The 21,005-nt window shown below is 46.7% G+C and overlaps 1 protein-coding gene across 2 annotated transcripts in view; it reads right to left on the bottom strand.

The window, feature by feature from the left end:
• PLOD2 (procollagen-lysine,2-oxoglutarate 5-dioxygenase 2) overlaps window positions 1-21,005 on the bottom strand; it is a 140,743-nt gene that overhangs the window by 60,269 nt on the left and 59,469 nt on the right. The gene's annotated exons all lie outside the window — the stretch shown is intronic.

Raw genomic sequence — 21,005 nt, 5'->3', positions numbered from 1 at the left:
TTTTCTGGACAACTTATCCAAAAATCACAGACAGACAACATTTTTTATTATAAACATCTATCTTTTTTTTGAAAAACTATACGGAATGATGTTGAATATAAAGCAATACATGTTTATAAGTCAGATACTGATATGATTTCATTACCAGCATGTATCTTGAGCTGTAAAATGATGATAATTACAGTCATAACTTGCTCAGGTACTTCCAGCCTCAAAAGAAAAAGAAGAAAGAAAAAAAAAAAAAAGCACATAGACACATCTATTTTTTTTTCCCACCATCAGACAGGTGACCAAACAGCAAATCTCTCAGGCCATACACATGAAAAAACTTCTCCATCAAGCAGCTATCACCCTCAACTCTCCCGTATATCATCCAATCCAAGCTTGCATGCAGTTTTTTTTCTTGTAGGTAAAGAAGAATACAATATTGCAAGTCACTGATAACACTTCTCTCCTGGGGCAAGAAAGCATTCAGCATACTGAAATACAGAAAGAGTCCAATCCTTGCTTCTGCATCTCTGTACATTTTAGATTTTCCATCAAAATGAATAGATTTTTTAAATATTTGTAGAATATTGATGGCCCACTTTGGGTAGTTGCCTCAAAGACAACCTTATCCATGTACTCTATAAGGGTGTCTACCCAAAGACTCTCTATAAAACAGAATAGTGAACCATTATATAAAGTCGCTTCTACTCTGGCGAAAACCATTAGAAGCAATGTATGGGCAGACACGGTTTTCCCCGGTAATAACAGCTGTCTATTTAATAAGGCATGATCAACGTGAAAGAAGCCCTATAACTAAGCTCCTACAATTCACAGATTTTTATCTCTAAAGTTAAATTCAGAATTCTGCTGGTTTCCTGTAATCAAAGACTCATGTAATTCAACCCCATATAAGAAAAGCAAAGAAATATATTTACACAGTCAAACATTTTATGTTGGATGGAACAGAGAATGCTGTCCAAAAGCTGAGTTTTCTTTTAGTTAGCCATTACATTTTATCACAATTATATTACTTTAGTTCTTTTGTTTTCCTTCAATATATATTTCATGGCTAAGATCTTACACATCTGCACCAGCCAAGGGCCCCTCGGAACATCAATGAGGGTCTTGTTTATTTGGGAAGGGTCACGGTATACTAACACTGGCCAAATAGAAGGAGTCTACCATTCACATATCCACAAAAGGTCCTTAGTGTCGAATTCATTGCTGGCATCTTGCGGTGGAACTAGAAAACCAGCGGAGCGGTGTATGGGAAGAGTACAAAGCCATCCAGACAAATTAGTAGAATGACTCTGATGGGTTTGCATGCGTCTAACTCTAGCTTGGGTTTTTATGATCTGTTGGCTGAGACTTGACAAGTTAGCAAATCAGCGGTTAATTGTCAAGTATGAGCAGATCAAAATGAATAGTATCCAAGTGACAATGGCACTTATGAACATTTGGGGAACTAGAAAGCAAATTAAAAGCAACATATTGTTAAACTTTTAGATGAAGCTATAAAGAAAAATAAGGTAAACGTGATCCATAAGATTGCGCCTCTGATGAAGTATATACGTGGTAAAACAGACATAAGATAGGACGTACACCTAAACCTGCATTAAAAAAAAAAGAGAGAGAAGGGTAATCAGAAAAGTAATATATGTTGTCCCAATATTTTAAATTTTTATCTTCAGCATATGGAGCCACGGATTCATTCGCTGACACATTGGACTAAGATTCATATTTCAAGAATGTCTTTTTTGCAGTTTTACAATGAAGGTTCTGAAAATGCTTACTGCAGGAACAAAAGAACCAGACGTGCAGGAAGAAAGTATACAATCGCATGCATTTCACCAGAAGGAGCAATCGAGCCAGGTAAAGATCTTTTCTGAATTGACTGTTAACATGTCAGACACCATTTTATCGGAGGATCAACTAAGAAGTCTGAATAAAGTGTTGTAACTACTATTTAATACTTTGCAGGACATGAATACATTTATCAGGTCATTGACTTAAATATCTTTTCAATGCTGATCAGTTTCAATAGGGAGTAAATAATCGAGATACAGATGTAACTGTGTCATAATGACAAAGAATTTAGAGATTTCAGCCTTATAGAAAATTATTAGAGATGAGCGAGCACCAAAATGCTCGGGTGCTCGTTACTCGAGTCGAACTTTCAGTGATGCTCGAGAGTTCGTTTCGAGTAACGAACCCCATTGAAGTCAATGGGCGACTCGAGCATTTTTGTATATGACTGGTGCTCCGCTAAGGTTTTCATTTGTGAAAATCTTAGCAAATCACCAAAGTCATGTAAAAAACACAGAAATGGATAGGGCAGGCGATGAGCAACATGCAGGGCTGCATTTCGGGCTCCGAGGTCTCACTATTAAGCCACAATAGTGGCAAGAGTGAGACCCCCCCCCCCCCCCACTGTCAGCATACAGATCATTCTCCTCTGCCACAGCTGTTACAGAGAAGAACGATGTTAGCCCATTGAATTCAATGGAGCCGGCAATACAGCCGGCTCCATTGAAAGCAATGGGTTGCAGGCGAGCGCGGGATGAATTTTCGGGAAGGGCTTAAAAATATAAGCCCTTACCTGAAAATCATCCTAAAATATGTAAAAAAAATAATAAAAAATTATGCTCACCTTTCCGCTGCAGCCGGAGTTCAGCCGCGTCTGGCCGGCAGTTCTCCTAAACTGCTGTGAGTAGTATTCAGCATCCGGGGATTTAAAATCCCCGCCTGCTGAATGAGCTGCCTCTGATTGGTCACAGCCTCACCAATCAGAGGCAGCTCTCACTCACACCCATTCATGAATGACAGCTGAGAGCTGCCCCTGATTGGTCCCTGCGCTGAGCCAATCAGAGGCAGCACTCACTCACCTATTCATGAATTCATGAATGGGTGTGAGTGAGAGCTGCCTCTGATTGGTAAGGCTGTGACCAATCAGAGGCAGCTCATTCAGCAGGCGGGGATTTTAAATCCCTGGCTGCTGAATACTACTCAGAGCAGTTCAGGAGAACTGCTGGCCAGACGCGGCTGAACTCCGGCTGCAGCGGAAAGGTGAGTATACATTTTTTTTTTTTTTTACACACACATTTTAGGATGATTTTCAGGTAAGGGCTTATATTTTTAAGCCCTTCCTGAAAATTCATCCCACGCTCGCCGGCAGCCCATTGCTTTCAATGGAGCCGGCTGTATTGCCGGCTCCATTGAATTTAATGGTCAGTGCTCGTTTAATCGAGAGGAGTACCGCGTGGTGCTCGTCTCGAGTAACGAGCATCTCGAGCACCCTAATACTCGAACGAGCATCAAGCTCGGACGAGTATGCTCGCTCATCTCTATCAACCACCCATTGAGCATATGCTGAACATTTAATCAAATTACAGTTTTACTGCATTAGAAAAAAAGTGCATCAAATGTCTCCTTTTCTGTATTTTAATGTAAAATTATACATTTGGGCATTCGTTTTTTCTGGGCATAAATGGGTTAACACGGTGGAGCCAATATCTGTGTCTAACTATAGTATGTGTATAAGAGGGGGTTTGTATGTGAGGACATATGACTAAAAGCTGATTTCGGGGTGGGGGTTGCGCACATGGATTTTTGACAATTTTTTAAATAAAAAGAAAATTTTATATAAAAGAACAGAGTACAGGGATTTGTTGAACCTGATTTATGCACAGAGGATTTCCAATTACCCTAGCGGGCTTTTCCCTTGCACCATTGGACTGTGGATCTGAGAAAACAAATACTTATGGCGAGCTGAATTCTTGTTTTTATATTTTTATATATAGCAGATTAATGTAACTCTACAATAGCCTATGCAAGTGCTGGGCACTCTATGTAAATGCCTCCTTCCCATCTACTTTGCCAGTTATTGAATGGATTTACTTGGTGTTCAATCTTCATGCTATTGTCTGCCTCGTGTGATTCTGACCTATCATGATAGACTACTCTCCTCGATTACCTATTCTTGCAGATTCCAGAGTCTAACCTCACATTTGCCTGACCACCCATTTCCCTACCATCTTCTACCTTGTAGCCCTCTGGGTTTTGACTCTGCTCTATTTCTATTTTTATCATTTGGCTCCAATGTTGCATCGGACCTCCTGGCACGTTTGACTTGGTGTTGCTCCTTAGGAATTCCTAACAGCAAAAAGGGGTGGAAGATTGAAAACCTGTGGACTCCAGATGTTGCTAGCTAGAGTAGCTTGAGCCATGTGGAAGCATATTCGTTAGACTATCATTTTCATGACAGCAATGTAACAAACACGTAACTGCAGAAACCAACTAATGATTGCAGCATTGATGGGTTGCCCATACAGAGGTCACGACCACTCAAGTCAGCATTATACAAGGGTGGTATTACTTCCCCCCCCTGGTTAAGGGTGTGGTGCAATAATCGGAAGCCACACAGGGTCAATGATTCAGTTAGCAATAGTAAAGCATTAGACAGCACACTCTACAAGTAGAGTTGCAATTAACTTGGATAATTTGTTAAAATACTTCCAGATGTACACAGAACTCAATGTTTCAGGCGCAAGTCCTTTGTCAAGCAGGAATAGCCGATCACTAGGGACAGAAGCTTGCCACTACTAAAGTCAGCATCTACTGGCAAGGGGCCATAATGCATCATTCCCAGCAAAAGCATAGTCTTCGGGCTTGTATAAAATAAAAAATATTTTTGGAGCTTTTGAAATGTAAAAAAACATTTAAAATGCGACTGCATGCTTGTAAAAACCTATAAAAATGGAAAGTTATTGATAATTTAGAAGAGGAGATCACCAGAGGAGAACTCCTGGGCTATTTTGATAGGTTTAGTGGAAGAAGGAATGAAAAAGTATAAGACTTACTCCATGGGGGTGGGGGGTGAGGAGTGGAGTCATTTTCCAGGCCATTCCATACTATCAGAATATCATCAATGAACCATTTATAAAATCTTATGCAAGAGTTATTCAGATAAATCTCCTGAAAATTCCTCATGTATAGGCTTGCATTGCTTGGTGCAAATTTTGTACCCATAGCTGTACCCTTGACTTAGAGATAAGTTATCATTACATAGAAAATAAATTATTTGTTAAAATAAATTCAATAGCCTTAAGAATAAAAGATTTTTTGAGTGGAGGGCATAAACGTTCCACCGTTCCATGAAACTTAATGCCGGCGGCCATGTCTTTCCGGCTAACCAGTGACATGATTATCTAACAGCGACTAGCCTCTTCCGTCGAATTCACCACGCTAAGGCTGCATTCCCAAGGAACGTATATCGGCTCGGTTTTCACGCCGAGCCGATATACGTCGTCCTCATGTGCAGGGGGGGGTGAGGATGGAAGAGCAAGGAGCAGGAACTGAGCTCCCGCCCCCTCTCTGCCTCCTCTCCGCCCCTCTGCACCATTTGCAATGGAAGGAGGCGGGATGGGGCGGGGGCTAAGTTCCAAGAATTAGCCCCACCCCCATTCTGCCTCTTCCCATTGCAAATAGTGCAGAGGGGTGGAGAGGAGGCAGAGAGGGGACGGGAGCTCAGTTCCTGCTCCTGGCTCTTCCATCCTCCCCCCCCTGCAGATGAGGACGACGTATATCAGCTCGGCATGAAAACCGAGCCGATATACATTCGTGTGAATGCAGCCTAATAGTTAGTCCCAGCAATGACTGGCAAATCACACAGATGGGATAAGCAATCAATCAACAAACCAAAAAAATTAAACTAATCACGCTAGAGGACAAGGAGCCCACCCACTTACCCTAATTTGTAAGCAAAAACCCCTGTAACATTTTACTTGTACTTACAAATATATATAATATATATATTTGACACGAAACTTACTGAAGTAGCTGCCTGAAAAAGAAGGTGACTGGATACCTTCGAAACACGTTTCCAGGCTACTTTTTTATATGGGTCTGTATTTTATAGTTTTTTTTTACTAATATTTAACCTGCATAACTTGCAAATTAACTGACTGGAACACATCCTCCTTCCCTTGGGGCGAAATATAACCTGCAAACCTTGACCAGGGGGGACTCTGTGAAACCCAAGTGCCCCTTGAAGAGTAAGTTTTATACTTTTCATTCCTTCTTCCATTAAACCTGTAAATGTAGCGCAGGAGTTTTTTCTATGCTGTCGATTTCCTCTACGGTTTGTGACAGACATTGTATAGCCCTGGGTATCTCTGCTGCTGCTCTCCCTACTTCCTGACCTCTGGCAGGATCATCTGCTTGTGACTATTTCTGGAGGTATGACTGGACCTTAGGTGTAGTGACCAGTCATCTGACAGGTTCCCCACACCAGATGCCCTTCACAGTATAGACACTAAATTCAACTTTATTAGATATTCATTAAAACATAGGGGGCCAAGACTGACACACAGACATACAACAATTAGTTTCCCTCAATATTGGAATGGTTATTGCAAGATGGGAACGGCCTGCTTAATCAAGAATAGACCCTTAATCAAGAATTTGATCCCTATAATAAGGCACCAATCACAATAGGGACAGATAGTTATTAAATGACTAGTCACTAGAGATGAGCGAACGTACTCGTCCAAGCTTGATACTCGTTCGAGTATTAGCGTGTTCGATATGCTCGTTACTCGTGACGAGTACCACGCGATGTTCGAGTTACTTTCACTTTCATCTCTGAGACGTTAGCGCGCTTTTCTGGCCAATAGAAAGACAGGGAAGGCATTACAACTTCCCCCTGCGACGTTCAAGCCCTATACCACCGCCCTGCAATGAGTAGCTGGTGAGATCAGATGTCACCCAAGTATATAAATCGGCCCCTCCCGCGGCTCGCCACAGATGCATTCTGACAGAGATCAGGGACAGTGCTGCTGGTGCCGGAGCTGCTATAGGGAGAGCGTTAGGCGTTATTTTAGGCTTCAAGAACCCCAACGGTCCTTCTTAGGGCCACATCTAACCGTGTGCAGTAGTATGGAGGCTGCTTTTTGCAGTGTTGCACTTTTTTTTTTTTTTGTATATCGGCCGTGCAGAGCATTGCTCCCTGCAGTAATTATACATAGTCCAGGGCCAGTAGTGGTGGTGAGGCAGGGACAGAAGACATATTTATTGAATATAGGCAGTGGGCCTTTCCAAAAACATTTGGGAAAAAAAATCTATTTGGGCTGCCTGTGACTGTCCTCAGTGTACTGGGTCTGTGCTGGGTGTAGTTGTCCTCCTAATTCATACGCAGCCAGCTAAGTGTTACAGCAGGCTTGCGCAAAAATATTTCCTGGCTCTGCTGTGCGTTCCGTAAGCGAAGTCAGCGTCCAACCACAGGCCAATAAGCGGCACATTTAATTACAGCGTTCTGTTTCTGCACTACTGGTAATACACCATGCTGAGGGGTAGGGGTAGGCCTAGAGGACGTGGACGCGGAGGCCCAAGTCAGGGTGTGGGCACAGGCCGAGCCAGTGCGGTGGCCAGGGGTAGAGGCAGGGCCAGACCGAATAATCCACCAACTGTTTCCCAAAGCGCCCCCACGCGCCATGCCACCCTGCAGAGGTCAAGGTGCTCTACGGTGTGGCAGTTTTTCACAGAGACGCCTGAAGACCGACGAACAGTGGTGTGCAACCTTTATCGCGCCAAGATCAGCTGGGGAGCCACCACCACCAGCATGCGCAGGCATATGATGGCCAAGCACCCCACAAGGTGGGACGAAGGCCGTTCACCGCCTCCGATTTGCACCACTGCCTCTCCCCCTGTGCCCCAACCTGCCACCGAGATCCAACCCCCCTCTGAGGACACAGGCACTACCGTCTCCTGGCCTACACCCACACCCTCACCTCCGCTGTCCTCGGCCCCATCCAGCAATGTCTCTCAGCGCAGCGTCCAGACGTCGCTAGCGCCACTGTTTGAGCGCAAGCGCAAGTACGCCACCACGCACCCGCACGCTCAAGCGTTAAACGTGCACATTGCCAAATTGATCAGCCTTGAGATGCTGCCGTATAGGCTTGTAGAAACGGAGGCTTTCAAAAGCATGATGGTGGCGGCGGCCCCGCGCTACTCGGTTCCCAGTTGCCACTACTTTTCCCGTTGTGCCGTCCCAGCCCTGCACGACCACGTCTCCCGCAACATTGTACGCGCCCTCACCAACGCGGTTACTGCCAAGGTCCACTTAACAATGGACACGTGGACAAGCACAGGCGGGCAGGGCCACTATATCTCCCTGACGGCACATTGGGTGAATTTAGTGGAGGCTGGGACCGAGTCAGAGCCTGGGACCGCTCACGTCCTACCCACCCCCAGAATTGCGGGCCCCAGCTCGGTGCTGGTATCTGCGGCGGTGTATGCTTCCTCCACTAAACCACCCTCCTCCTCCAACGCAACCTCTGTCTCGCAATCAAGATGTGTCAGCAGCAGCACGTCGCCAGCAGTCGGTGTCGCGCGGCGTGGCAGCACAGCGGTGGGCAAGCGTCAGCAGGCCGTGCTGAAACTACTCAGCTTAGGAGAGAAGAGGCACACGGCCCACGAATTGCTGCAGTGTCTGACAGAGCAGACCGACCGCTGGCTTGCGCCGCTGAGCCTCTAACCGGGCATGGTCGTGTGTGACAACGGCCGTAACCTGGTGGCGGCTCTGCAGCTCGGCAGCCTCACGCACGTGCCATGCCTGGCCCATGTCTTTAATTTGGTGGTTCAGCGCTTTCTGAAAAGCTACCCACACTTGTCATACCTGCTCGGAAAGGTGCGCCGGGTCAGCGCACATTTCAGAAACTCCAAGACGGACGCTGCCACCCTGCGGACCCTGCAACATCGGTTTAATCTGCCAGTGCACCGACTGCTGTGCGACGTGCCCACACGGTGGAACTCTACGCTCCACATGTTGGCCAGGCTCTATGAGCAGCGTAGAGCTATAGTGGAATACCAACTCCAACATGGGCGGCGTAGTGGGAGTCAGCCTCCTCAATTCTTTACAGAAGAGTGGGCCTGGTTGGCAGACATCTGCCAGGTCCTTGGAAACTTTGAGGAGTCTACCCAGATGGTGAGCGGGGATGCTGCAATCATTAGCGTCACCATTCCTCTGCTATGCCTCTTGAGAAGTTCCCTGCAAAGCATAAAGGCAGACGCTTTGCACTCGGAAACGGAGGCGTGGGAAGACAGTATGTCGCTGGATAGTCAGAGCACCCTCATGTCTATATCTCAGCGCGTTGAGGAGGAGGAGGAGGAGGAGGAGGGGGAGGAGCATGAGGAGGAGGGGGGAGAGACAGCTTGGCCCACTGCTGAGGGTACACATGCTGCTTGCCTGTCATCCTTTCAGCGTGTATGGCCGGAGGAGGAGGAGGATCCTAAAAGTGATCTTCCTAGTGAGGACAGCCATGTGTTGCGTACAGGTACCCTGGCACACATGGCTGACTTCATGTTAGGATGCCTTTCTCGTGACCCTCGCGTTACACGAATTCTGGCCACTACGGATTACTGGGTGTACACACTGCTCGACCCACGGTATAAGGAGAACCTTTCCACTCTCATTCCCGAAGAGGAAAGGGGTTCGGGAATGATGCTATACCACAGGGCGCTGGTGGACAAACTGATGGTAAACTTCCCATCCGACAGCGCTAGTGGCAGAAGGCGCAGTTCCGAGGGCCAGGTAGCAGGGGAGGCGCAGAGATCAGGCAGCATGTACAGCGCAGGCAGGGGAACATTCTCCAAGGCCTTTGCCAGCTTTATGGCTCCCCAGCAAGACTCTGTCACTGCTCCCCAGTCAAGGCTGAGTTGGCGGGAGCACTGTAAAAGGATGGTGAGGGAGTACGTAGCCGATCGCACGACCATCCTCGGTGACGCTTCTGCCCCCTATAACTACTGGGTGTCGAAGCTGGGCACGTGGCCTGAACTCGCGCTGTATGCCCTGGAGGTGCTTGCTTGTCCTGCGGCTAGCGTCTTGTCAGAGAGGGTGTTTAGTGCGGCTGGGGAAATCATCACGGATAAGCGTACCCGCCTGTCAACCGACAGTGCTGACAGGCTTACACTCATCAAGATGAACAAAGCCTGGATTTCCCCAGACTTCTCTTCTTCACCAGCGGACAGCAGCGATACCTAAGCAAGACATAGGCTGCACCCGCGGATGGAAGCATTGTTCTCTATCACCATCAAAAACGTGGACCTTTTAGCTTCATCAATCTGTGTATAATATTCCTCCTCCTCCTCCTGCTCCTCCTCCTGAAACCTCACGTAATCACGCCGAACGGGCAATTTTTCTTAGGCCCACAAGGCTCAGTCATATAATAATTTTTCTTAACAATTTTTATATGTTTCAATGCTCATTAAAGCGTTGAAACTTGCACCTGAACCAATTTTTATTTTAACTGGGCTGCCTCCAGGCCTAGTTACCAATTAAGCCACATTAACCAAAGCGATTAATGGGTTTCACCTGCCCTCTTGGTTGGGCATGGGCAATTTTTCTGACGTACATTAGTACTGTTGGTACACCAATTTTTTCGGGCCCTCGCCTACAGTGTAATCCAATTAATTTTTTGCCCACCTGCATTACAGCTGACGTTACATCAGCTGTGTTGGGCACTGCAATGGGATATATTTATGTACCGCCGGTGGGTTCCAGGGAGCCACCCATGCTGTCCGTCCACACGGAGTTGTAACTACATGTGTCCACTTCTAAAGAACCCCAGTCTGACTGGGGCATGCAGTGTGGGCCGAAGCCCACCTGCATTAAGCACGACATTACCTCAGCTGTGTTGGGCACTGCAATGGGATATATTTATGTACCGCCGGTGGCTTCCTGGCACCCACCCATGCTCTCGGTCCACACGGAGTTGTAACTGCATGTGTCCACTTCTAAAGAACCCCAGTCTGACTGGGGCATGCAGTGTGGGCCGAAGCCCACCTGCATTAAACATGACATTACCTCAGCTGTGATGGGCAATGCTATGGGATATATTTATGTGCCGCCGGTTGCTTCCTGGCACCCACCCATGCTGTCGGTCCACAGGGACTTCACAATAGGGAGTTGTACCTGCCTGTGTCTATGAATTAAAAAGCCCGGTCAGGTTGGGGCATGCAGTGTGGGCCAAAGCCCACCTGCATTCAATCGGACGTTACCTCAGCTGTGATGGGCACTGCAATGGGATACATTAATGTACAGCCGGTGGGTTCCAGGGAGCCACCCATGCTGTGGGTGCACACGGAATTCCCATTGCGGAGTTGTACCTGCCTGTGACTATTTATAAAAAACCGCGGTCTGACTAGGGCATGCAGACACCTTGACAGAATGAATAGTGTGTGGCACATAGGTTCCCCATTGCTATGCCCACGTGTGCAGCTTCTGATGGCGGTGGCACAGGATTATATTTCTCATTGCTTCTGTACAGCATTGTGGGCTATCGCCCCGCCCCTTTTAAAGAGGGTCGCTGCCTAGCCATGCCAACCCTCTGCAGTGTGTGCCTGCGGTTCCTCCTCATGGCAGACGCACTTATAAATAGACATGAGTGTGGCGTGGCATGAGGGCAGCTGAAGGCTGCGCAGGGACAATTTGGTGTGCGCTGTGGACACTGGGTCGTGCAGGGGGGGGGTTGGGCAGCATGTAACCCAGGAGAAGTGACAGCGGAGTGTCATGCAGGCAGTGATTGTGCTTTGTTGGAGGTAGTGTGATGCTTAGCTAAGGTATGCATTGCTAATGAGGGCTTTTCAGAAGTAAAAGTTGTTTTTTTTTGGGGGGGGGGGCCCACTCTTGCCGCTATTGTGGCTTAATAGTGGGACCTGGGAACTTGAGATGCAGCCCAACATGTAGCCCCTCGCCTGCCCTATCCATTGCTGTGTCATTCCCATCACTTTCTTGAATTGCCACGATTTTCACAAATGGAAACCTTAGCGAGCATCGGCGATATACAAAAATGCTCGAGTCGCCCATTGACTTCAATGGGGTTCGTTACTCGAAACGAACCCTCGAGCATCGCGATAATTTCGTCCCGAGTAACGAGCACCCGAGCATTTTGGTGCTCGCTCATCTCTACTAGTCACCAGTCAATGTGTCAAGTCATTAATGAGTAGATTTTTCCTCATACATAGTGTAGACTTTTAGTGTCATTTAAAGAGTCAAGAACACCTAGATGTTCCCAAAATGTGACCTGCTAAATGCTACAGATGTCGGGGTCATGAAGGCTAGAAAGATATAGACCCTCTTAAATTAGTACGATAGTGTCCTTTTAAAATAGCTCCACTATAGCTAGTATAGACACAAAGGATGGAATACGGACTAGATGTTTCCTTCTAGTACATAATTCTGGTCAATGGTTCAATGCGTTTCCATATTTCTATAGTTCTTCAGGAACTAGATATGAATGTCTAAATAAATTCCAACTCATGGAGGACAACAAATGGTGCCCCACTGCGAGTTGAAGGATTGTGGAATATCCATCAATCTTAACTGTCAATAACGATAGGTAACTGAAAAGATACACTTTCTAAAGTGGCGGGTGCAATGACCCTACTCAGCTAGCAGCTATAGAACTTCAATATAAATTAGCCCGTAGCAAGCAAGATAGTCCTACGTACCTAAAGGCTAATAGAGTGAAAACTGACCATCAGTGATTGGCAGCTGTGTATGACCGTCTACGTAAAAGTAGCCATCAACTACTGGTAGGACAACCCACTGGACCACTGGGCTCAGAATGAGCAAAGGGTAAAAACAAAAGTACAAGCTATAGTAATTTTTTCCTCATAAAACTATATATCTCTCAGCTCCTCCTGCTCTAGAACATGATGCCTGCAGTTTGAACAGCATGTTTTAGTTAACAGATTCCTTTAGATATGTATAGAATGGCTTTGTTGTAGGAGCTTAAGATCATGTTTGCTTAGCTGCCTTATGGAAAATTGTATCTGTTTTTTCTCTATCAGTTGCTGAAAGTGCAGAAGTTTATAAAATTTCCACACCCGAGACATAAACCATGCCAGTATGAAAACCCAGACTCCAAAAGTTCGTGTGCTAATAGCGCACTGAGGATTTTTCTATCTTTTAGATAAGCAGGTCAGGTCAGTCAGTCTTCGAGTTCAGCCATTTAATACAGTAACATGGATTCTGTCATCAGGTTCTTGATGCCCAAACCATAGGCAGTTTGAACGCGAGACTAAAATGCCTGTTGCCCCTTGGGCATTTTATTCTGAAATGCGCTGGTGTCCACCCATCTGCTGCATGCAGACTGACAGTTCTATCCCTATACCAAAATGGGGAGAGTTGTCAGTCTTCATGTAGTGAGCCGGGAGAATTATGGAAATTTCATCAATGGTTGATCTCTATTCAAAAAGTATTGTCATGCTTGCATCTTAAACTGTATAATATTTATATAGCGTCATACATGTCACTGATAGCAGCCACTATAAATTAAAGACTACTTTCTGCTCTCCAGTGTTATATTAAGTAACTGGGGAAGGCCAAGGCCGCCTGCGCACAACCAGGTTTGAATTGCGGAATCCACGGCACTCTGTACCACTTCAAACCAATGGACCATCCGAATGTCTGCTCACACGAACGGACAGCAACTGCGATTTTCCGCTCATGGAATAAGAAAAATTGCAGCATTGAAGTCAATGGAAGCCTTCCAACCTGCAGACCTTCCACAATTGACATGTCATCAGTAGGTGATGACGCGGGGAAGCACAACTCGCATCAGACAACACACAGATACCAGTTTGTCCGTGTTCTGTCCATTGGCAAGTCCTATTTCTCATCCATGATATAGACAGTGATAGCATGTGCCGTGAGTTATTTTACATGGGACATTAGTCAACATGAAAACAAAACCATCAAGCCTCATAGTAGAACAATGGGACTGTGTGCTTTCCGGGTATTAAACGGACCAAAATGCACTGCTGTGCACCGTAATACTGCATGCTAAGAATTTTTCTTCTTATGAAAGTAATTTAATTGACAACCACGTATGTTAGGATGTCAAGTTAGGATGACAGTATTTTCCTGCACTGCGCATGTCCAACGGCGAGCCGTGTGGACCATCTACAGAACAAATGACAGGTAACGCGCGGACGCCAGCCGGGCACAGGGCTGAAGTCCATTGCGGGCTCCCGTTTATGTGCAGACGACCTAAGGCTTCTTTCACATGGGCTACAAAATCATCGCTACAAAACGCATGTATGTGAAGCTCATGGTTTCCAATGGGTTCTTTCAAGCTACAAAACATCTCTCATGTGAAAGAACCCATTGGAAACCATGAGCTTCACATACATGCGTTTTGTAGCAATGATTTTGTAGCCCGTGTGAAAGAGGGCTAAGGGAGATATAGACAGGAAGTGCAAGAGCAATATATAATAGTGCACCTATGTATATTTAGCATGTAGTACGATAACTAAATCACTTTGAGCGTACTATTTAAGCATAGGTATGAATTTACAGAAAGCAGCAACAGCCTTTCATCTTTTGTACTGCTCATCTGCTCAGAAGTTAAAATGATGACTAACAGGTCACCGATAGACATTTGCATTTTAAAGACTTGCACGTAGCTGCCATGAATTTCGCTCCAGTACTAATCACAACTTTCAAACTGCAAAATAAATAAAACAAAATATCACTGTCCAGAAATGGTGCAAAACAGGTAGCGTAAGACTACATCACTAGAAGAAATCACCAGTAAATTGCAAATTCGGCCTCAAGCCTCAGACATGTGGCCTGTACAATCAAGTTCAGTAGAGATGAGCGAACGTACTCGTCTGAGCTTGATACTCGTTCGAGTATTAGCGTGTTCGAGATGCTCGTTACTCGTAACGAGTACCACGCGATGTTCGAGTTACTTTCAGTTTCATCTCTGAGACGTTAGCGCGCTTTTCTGGCCAATAGAAAGACAGGGAAGGCATTACAACTTCCCCCTGCGACGTTCAAGCCCTATACCACCCCCCTGCTGTGAGTGGCTGGCGAGATCAGGTGTCACCCGAGTATAAAAATCGGCCCCTCCCGCGGCTCGCCACAGATGCATTCTGACAGAGATCAGGGAAAGTGCTGCTGATGGTGGAGCTGCTATGGGGAGAGTGTTAGGAGTATTTTAGGCTTCAAGAACCCCAACGGTCCTTCTTAGGGCCACATCTAACCGTGTGCAGTACTGTGGAGGCTGCTTTTTGCAGTGTTGCACATTTTTTTATTTGGTATATCGGCCGTGCAGAGCATTGCGCCCTGCAGTAATACTCCAGGGCCAGAAGTGGTGGTTAGGCAGGGACAGAAGACATATATTGTAAGGCAGGGACAGAAGACATATTTATTGAATATAGGCAGTGGGCCTTTGCAAAAACATTTGGGGAAAAAAATCTATTTGGGCTGCCTGTGACTGTCCTCAGTGTTCTGGGTCTCTGCTGGGTGTAGTAGTCCTCCAAATTTATATGCAGCCAGCTAAGTGTTACAGCAGGCTTGCGCAAAATTATTTCCTGGCTCTGTGTTGGCTGTTAAATCACCGCTGTATTCCAGTCCACAGTGCAACACTCTGCAGTTATTTGACATACTCCAGGGCCAGTAGCAGTGACGCAGAGAGAGAAGAGATATATTGATTGAATATAGGCAGTGGGCCGTTGCAAAAACATTTGGGGGAAAAAAAATCTATTTGGGCTGCCTGTGACTGTCCTCAGTGTTCTGGGTCTCTGCTGGGTGTAGTAGTCCTCCTAATTCATATGCAGCCAGCTAAGTGTTACTGCAGGCTTGCGCAAAATTATTTCCTGGCGTTCCGTAAGCGAAGTCAGCCTCCAACCACAGGCCAATAAGTGGCATACTTAATTACAGCGTTCTGTTTCTGCACTACTGGTAATACACCATGCTGAGGGGTAGGGGTAGGCCTATAGGACGTGGACACGGGCGAGGACGCGGAGGCCCAAGTCAGGGTGTGGGCACAGGCCGAGCCAGTGCGGTGGCCAGGGGTAGAGGCAGGGCCAGACCGAATAATCCACCAAATGTTTCCCAAAGCGCCCCCTCGCGCCATGCCACCCTGCAGAGGTCAAGGTGCTCAACGACGAACAGTGGTGTGCAACCTTTGTCGCGCGAAGATCAGCTGGGGAGCCACCACCACCAGCATGCGTAGGCATATGATGGCCAAGCACCCCACAAGGTGGGACGAAGGCCGTTCACCGCTTCCCGTTTGCACCACTGCCTCTCCCCCTGTGCCCCAACCTGCCACTGAGATCCAACCCCCCTCTGAGGACACAGGCACTACCGTCTCCTGGCCTGCACCCACACCCTCACCTCCGCTGTCCTCGGCCCCATCCAGCAATGTCAATCAGCGCAGCGTCCAGACGTCGCTAGTGCCACTGTTTGAGCGCGAGCGCAAGTACGCCACCACGCAGCCGCACGCTCAAGCGTTAAACGTGCACATTGCCAAATTGATCAGCCTGGAGATGCTGCCGTATAGGCTTGTGGAAACGGAGGCTTTCAAAAGCATGATGGCGGCGGCGGCCCCGCGCTACTCGGTTCCCAGTCGCCACTACTTTTCCCGATGTGCCGTCCCAGCCCTGCAGGACCACATCTCCCGCAACATTGTACGCGCCCTCACCAACGCGGTTACTGCCAAGGTCCGAGGGCCAGGTAGCAGGGGAGGCGCAGAGATCAGGCAGCATGTACAGCGCAGGCAGGGGAACATTCTCCAAGGCCTTTGCCAGCTTTCTGGCTCCCCAGCAAGACTGTGTCACCGGTCCCCAGTCAAGGCTGAGTTGGCGGGAGCACTGTAAAAGGATGGTACGGGAGTACGTAGCCGATCGCACGACCGTCCTCGGTGACGCCTCTGCCCCCTACAACTACTGGGTGTCGAAGCTGGACACGTGGCCTGAACTCGCGCTGTATGCCCTGGAGGTGCTTACTTATCCTGCGGCTAGCGTCTTGTCAGAGAGTGTGTTTAGTGTGGCTGGGGGAATCATCACGGATAAGCGTACCCACCTGTCAACCGACAGTGCCGACAGGCTTACACTCATCAAGATGAACAAAGCCTGGATTTCCCCAGACTTCTCTTCTGCACCAGCGGACAGCAGCGATACCTAAGCAATACGTAGGCTGCACCCGCGGATGGAAGCATCGTTCTCTATCACCATCAAAAATGGGGACCTTTTTGCTTCATCAATCTGTGTATAATATTCCTCCTCCTCCTCCTCCTGCTCCTCCTCCTCCTCCTGAAACCTCACATAATCACGCCGAACGGGCAATTTTTCTTAGGCCCACACGGCTCAGTCATATAATTTTTCTAAACAATTTTTATACGTTTCAATGCTCATTAAAGCGTTGAAACTTTCACCTCAACCAATTTTTATTTTAACTGGGCTGCCTCCAGGCCTAGTTACCAATTAAGCCACATTAACCAAAGCGATTAATGGGTTTCACCTGCCCTCTTAGTTGGGCATGGCCAATTTTTCTGAGGTACATTAGTACTGTTGGTACACCAATTTTTGGGGGCCCTCACCTACAGTGTAATCAAAATAATTTTTAGCCCACCTGCATTACAGCTGACGTTACATCAGCTGTGTTGGGCACTGCAATGGGATATATTTATGTACCGCCGGTGGCTTTCTGGCACCCACCCATGCTGTCGGTCCACACGGAGTTGTAACTGCATGTGTCCACTTCTAAAGAACCCCAGTCTGACTGGGGCATGCAGTGTGGGCCGAAGCCCACCAGCATTAAACATGACATTACCTCAGCTGTGATGGGCAATGCAATGGGATATATTTATGTACCGCTGGTGGGTTCCAGGGAGCCACCCATGCCGTGGGTCCACACGGAGTTATAACTGCATGTGTCCACTTCTAAAGAACCCCAGTCTGACTGGGGCATGCAGTGTGGGCCGAAGCCCACCTGCATTAAGCACGACATTACCTCAGCTGTGATGGGCAATGCAATGGGATATATTTATGTACCGCCGGTGGGTTCCAGGAAGCCACCCATGCTGTGGGTGCACACGGAATTCCCATTGCGGAGTTGTACCTGCCTGTGACTATTTATAAAAAACCACGGTCTGACTGGGGCATGCAGACACCTTGACAGAATGAATAGTGTGTGGCACATAGGTTCCCCATTGCTATGCCCACGTGTGCAGCTCCTGATGGAGGTGGCACAGGATTGGATTTCTCATTGCTTCTGTACAGCATTGTGGGCTATCGCCCCGCCCCTTTTAAAGAGGGTCGCTGCCTAGCCGTGCCAACCCTCTGCAGTGTGTGCCTGCGGTTCCTCCTCAGGGCAGACGCACTTATAAATAGACATGAGTGTGGCGTGGCATGAGGGCAGCTGAAGGCTGCGCAGGGACAGTTTGGTGTGCGCTGTGGACACTGGGTCGTGCGGGGGGGGGGGGTTGGGCAGCATGTAACCCAGGAGAAGTGGCAGGGAAGTGTCATGCAGGTAGTGATTGTGCTTTGTTGGAGATAGTGTGGTGCTTACCTAAGGTATGCATTGCTAATGAGGGCTTTTCAGAAGTAAAAGTTGTTGGGGGGGGGGCCCACTCTTGCCGCTATTGTGGCTTAATAGTGGGACCTGTGAACTTGAGATGCAGCCCAACATGTAGCCCCTCGCCTGCCCTATCCGTTCCCATCACTTTCTTGAATTGCCCAGATTTTCACAAATGAAAACCTTAGCGAGCATCGGCGAGATACAAAAATGCTCGGGTCGCCCATTGACTTCAATGGGGTTCGTTACTCGAAATGAACCCTCGAGCATCGCGATAATTTCGTCCCGAGTAACGAGCACCCGAGCATTTTGGTGCTCGCTCATCTCTAAAGTTCAGGTCAGAAAGATTTACAAATCAGCTTCTTCAAACTGTGAAGTAGTCTGTTAAAATACATTATATAGTACCATCCTGGTGTTCTCCTCAATTCAATTCTCAGGCAAGGATAATTAAGAAATAATTAAACACTTACTTCTTACATCTTATAAAGAAAAAAAAAGTCTGAAGACACTTTCAAATATGAAAAAAATGAAAAAAAAAAAAATCAAGAGCAGGTGTTGATCCAGTGTGCCACTGACCGATATGGCTTTGGGCTACTCTAAGGGTTCATTGATTTTCAACCTTTAACCCCTTTATGAGGGATGTTTTTTTTATGCAGGGACTCCCCAGGTAATTTCTCCAAGTGCAGTGTCAACTGACCCAAATGGGACCAAATGCACCAAAGCGTAGTAACAAGGGCACAGGCAAAGATGTAGTCAGTATAGCAGGCTGGAGGTCAGTACAGTTCGAATTCAGGCAACACTGAGAACCAGGCTGGAGGTTCTTTTTGCACTTGTGTATTACGCAATTCCGACAAGCTAATATGAGCGGAACTGCATAAGGCAATGTAATTGATTGTGAGTTACTGCATAGCACATGGGCGTATAGCGCATGTGTTATACATGGTAATCATACACCATGTGAGCCCAGCCCAGAGGCGTAACTTGAAGCTCCGGGCCCCGATGCAAAACTTGTAACAGGGCCCCCAAATATAATGCTTTATTCATAGTACTGGGTTCCCTATATGGAGAAGAGAGGCCTTATGGGTCCCCCTAAGGCTCCAGGGCCCGGGTGCAACCACATCCTTTGCATCCTCTATAGTTACGCCCATCGCTCAGCCTTAATTTCATGTTAAATAGTACACAGCGATTCTGACTACTGGTTTACTTCATATGAAGTTCAGCTGTTCTAGTAGCATTTTCCTGACTTTTTTTGTTGCATTTTTTCAGCAAAAGCCATGGCCTATAAAAGGGATCTGATTGTTGAAATGTATCAAGAGAAGGGTACCAAAAAATTTTCAAGGGATTACATATACCATGGAACACAGTGAAGAATTAATCAAGAAGTGGATTATATCTGCACAACAGTTACTTTATCAAGAACTGTCCATCCCTCAAAAATTGATGAAAAGGCCAGAGGCAAATTGATCTGGGAGGCTGCAAAGAGTCCTACAGCAACATAAAGGAGCTGCAGGAATTTCTGGCAAGTATTGGTTCTGTAGTGCATGTGATAACCAACTGTCATATTCTTCATGTGTCTGGGCTGTGGGGTTGGGTGGCAACAAAGAAAAACATCCAAGCCCAGCTATGTTATGCCAAGACCTATATCAAGTTTGGCCAAAGCATGTGGGAGAATGTGCTATGGTCTGAGGAGACCAAAGTTTAACGTTTTGGCCATAATTCCAAAAATTTATATGTGCATCAGCAAAAGAGCAGCGTACCCACAGTGAAGCATGGTGGGGGTAGCATATGCTTTAGGGTTGTTTTGTGCTGCTGGAACTGGGGCTTTAGTCAAAGTGGAGGGAATTCTGAACCATTCAAACTATCAATCCATTTGGGCACAAAACCTTCAGGCCTTTGCTAAACAGCTAAAGAGGAAGAGGAATTTCACCTTTCAGCATGCAAAAAAACCAAAGGCATACATCAGAATCAACAAAAGAATGGCTTCGCCAGAAGAAGATTTGGAATGGTGCATCCAGGGCCCAGACATGAATCCCATTGACAATCTGTGGGTTTACCTGAAAAGGGCACTACACAGGAGACGCCCTTGCAATCTGATAAGGTTGTGAGCACTTTCACAAGGAAGAGTGAACAAAGATTTCCAAATCAAGGTGTGCCAAGCTAATCGACACCTACCCAAAAAGGCTTAATGTGGTCATAAAGTCAAAGAGTATGTCAACAAAGTATTAGGTTTAGGGTGTGCATATTTATACAATATTATTTTAGGATTTTTTAATTTGTTTTCCCTCTGGCCATAAAATAATTTATTTTTCAACTAAATTGTACACATAATCTGTCGCATTGAAGGGGAAAACATATCTAAAATGATTCATCTTTGCCAGATTTTTTTAAGTGACAAAAACATGGCAGCTTAACAGGAATGTGTAGACTTTTTATACCCACTGTATACCCAAGTAGTCTTTTACCCACTTTTACCCTAGTAGCAACGGTCAGTGATATGATTTTGACCTTCGCATCAAGGACAGGTAATGCTATGAAATGCTTGGTAGCACTTCTATAAAATTGTATCTGCAGGTGCCAAAAACATGAGAGCAATACATAGAGCCCGTGACTCCTGCGCTGTTTGGGACAACCGGTCTACAGTTATACATACTTA

The sequence above is a fragment of the Eleutherodactylus coqui genome, chromosome 1, assembly GCF_035609145.1.
Source record: "Eleutherodactylus coqui strain aEleCoq1 chromosome 1, aEleCoq1.hap1, whole genome shotgun sequence".
NCBI classification, from domain to species: domain Eukaryota; kingdom Metazoa; phylum Chordata; class Amphibia; order Anura; family Eleutherodactylidae; genus Eleutherodactylus; species Eleutherodactylus coqui.
The sequence above is the reverse complement of the archived record's forward strand: the minus strand, read 5'-3'. Positions and strand labels throughout refer to the sequence as shown.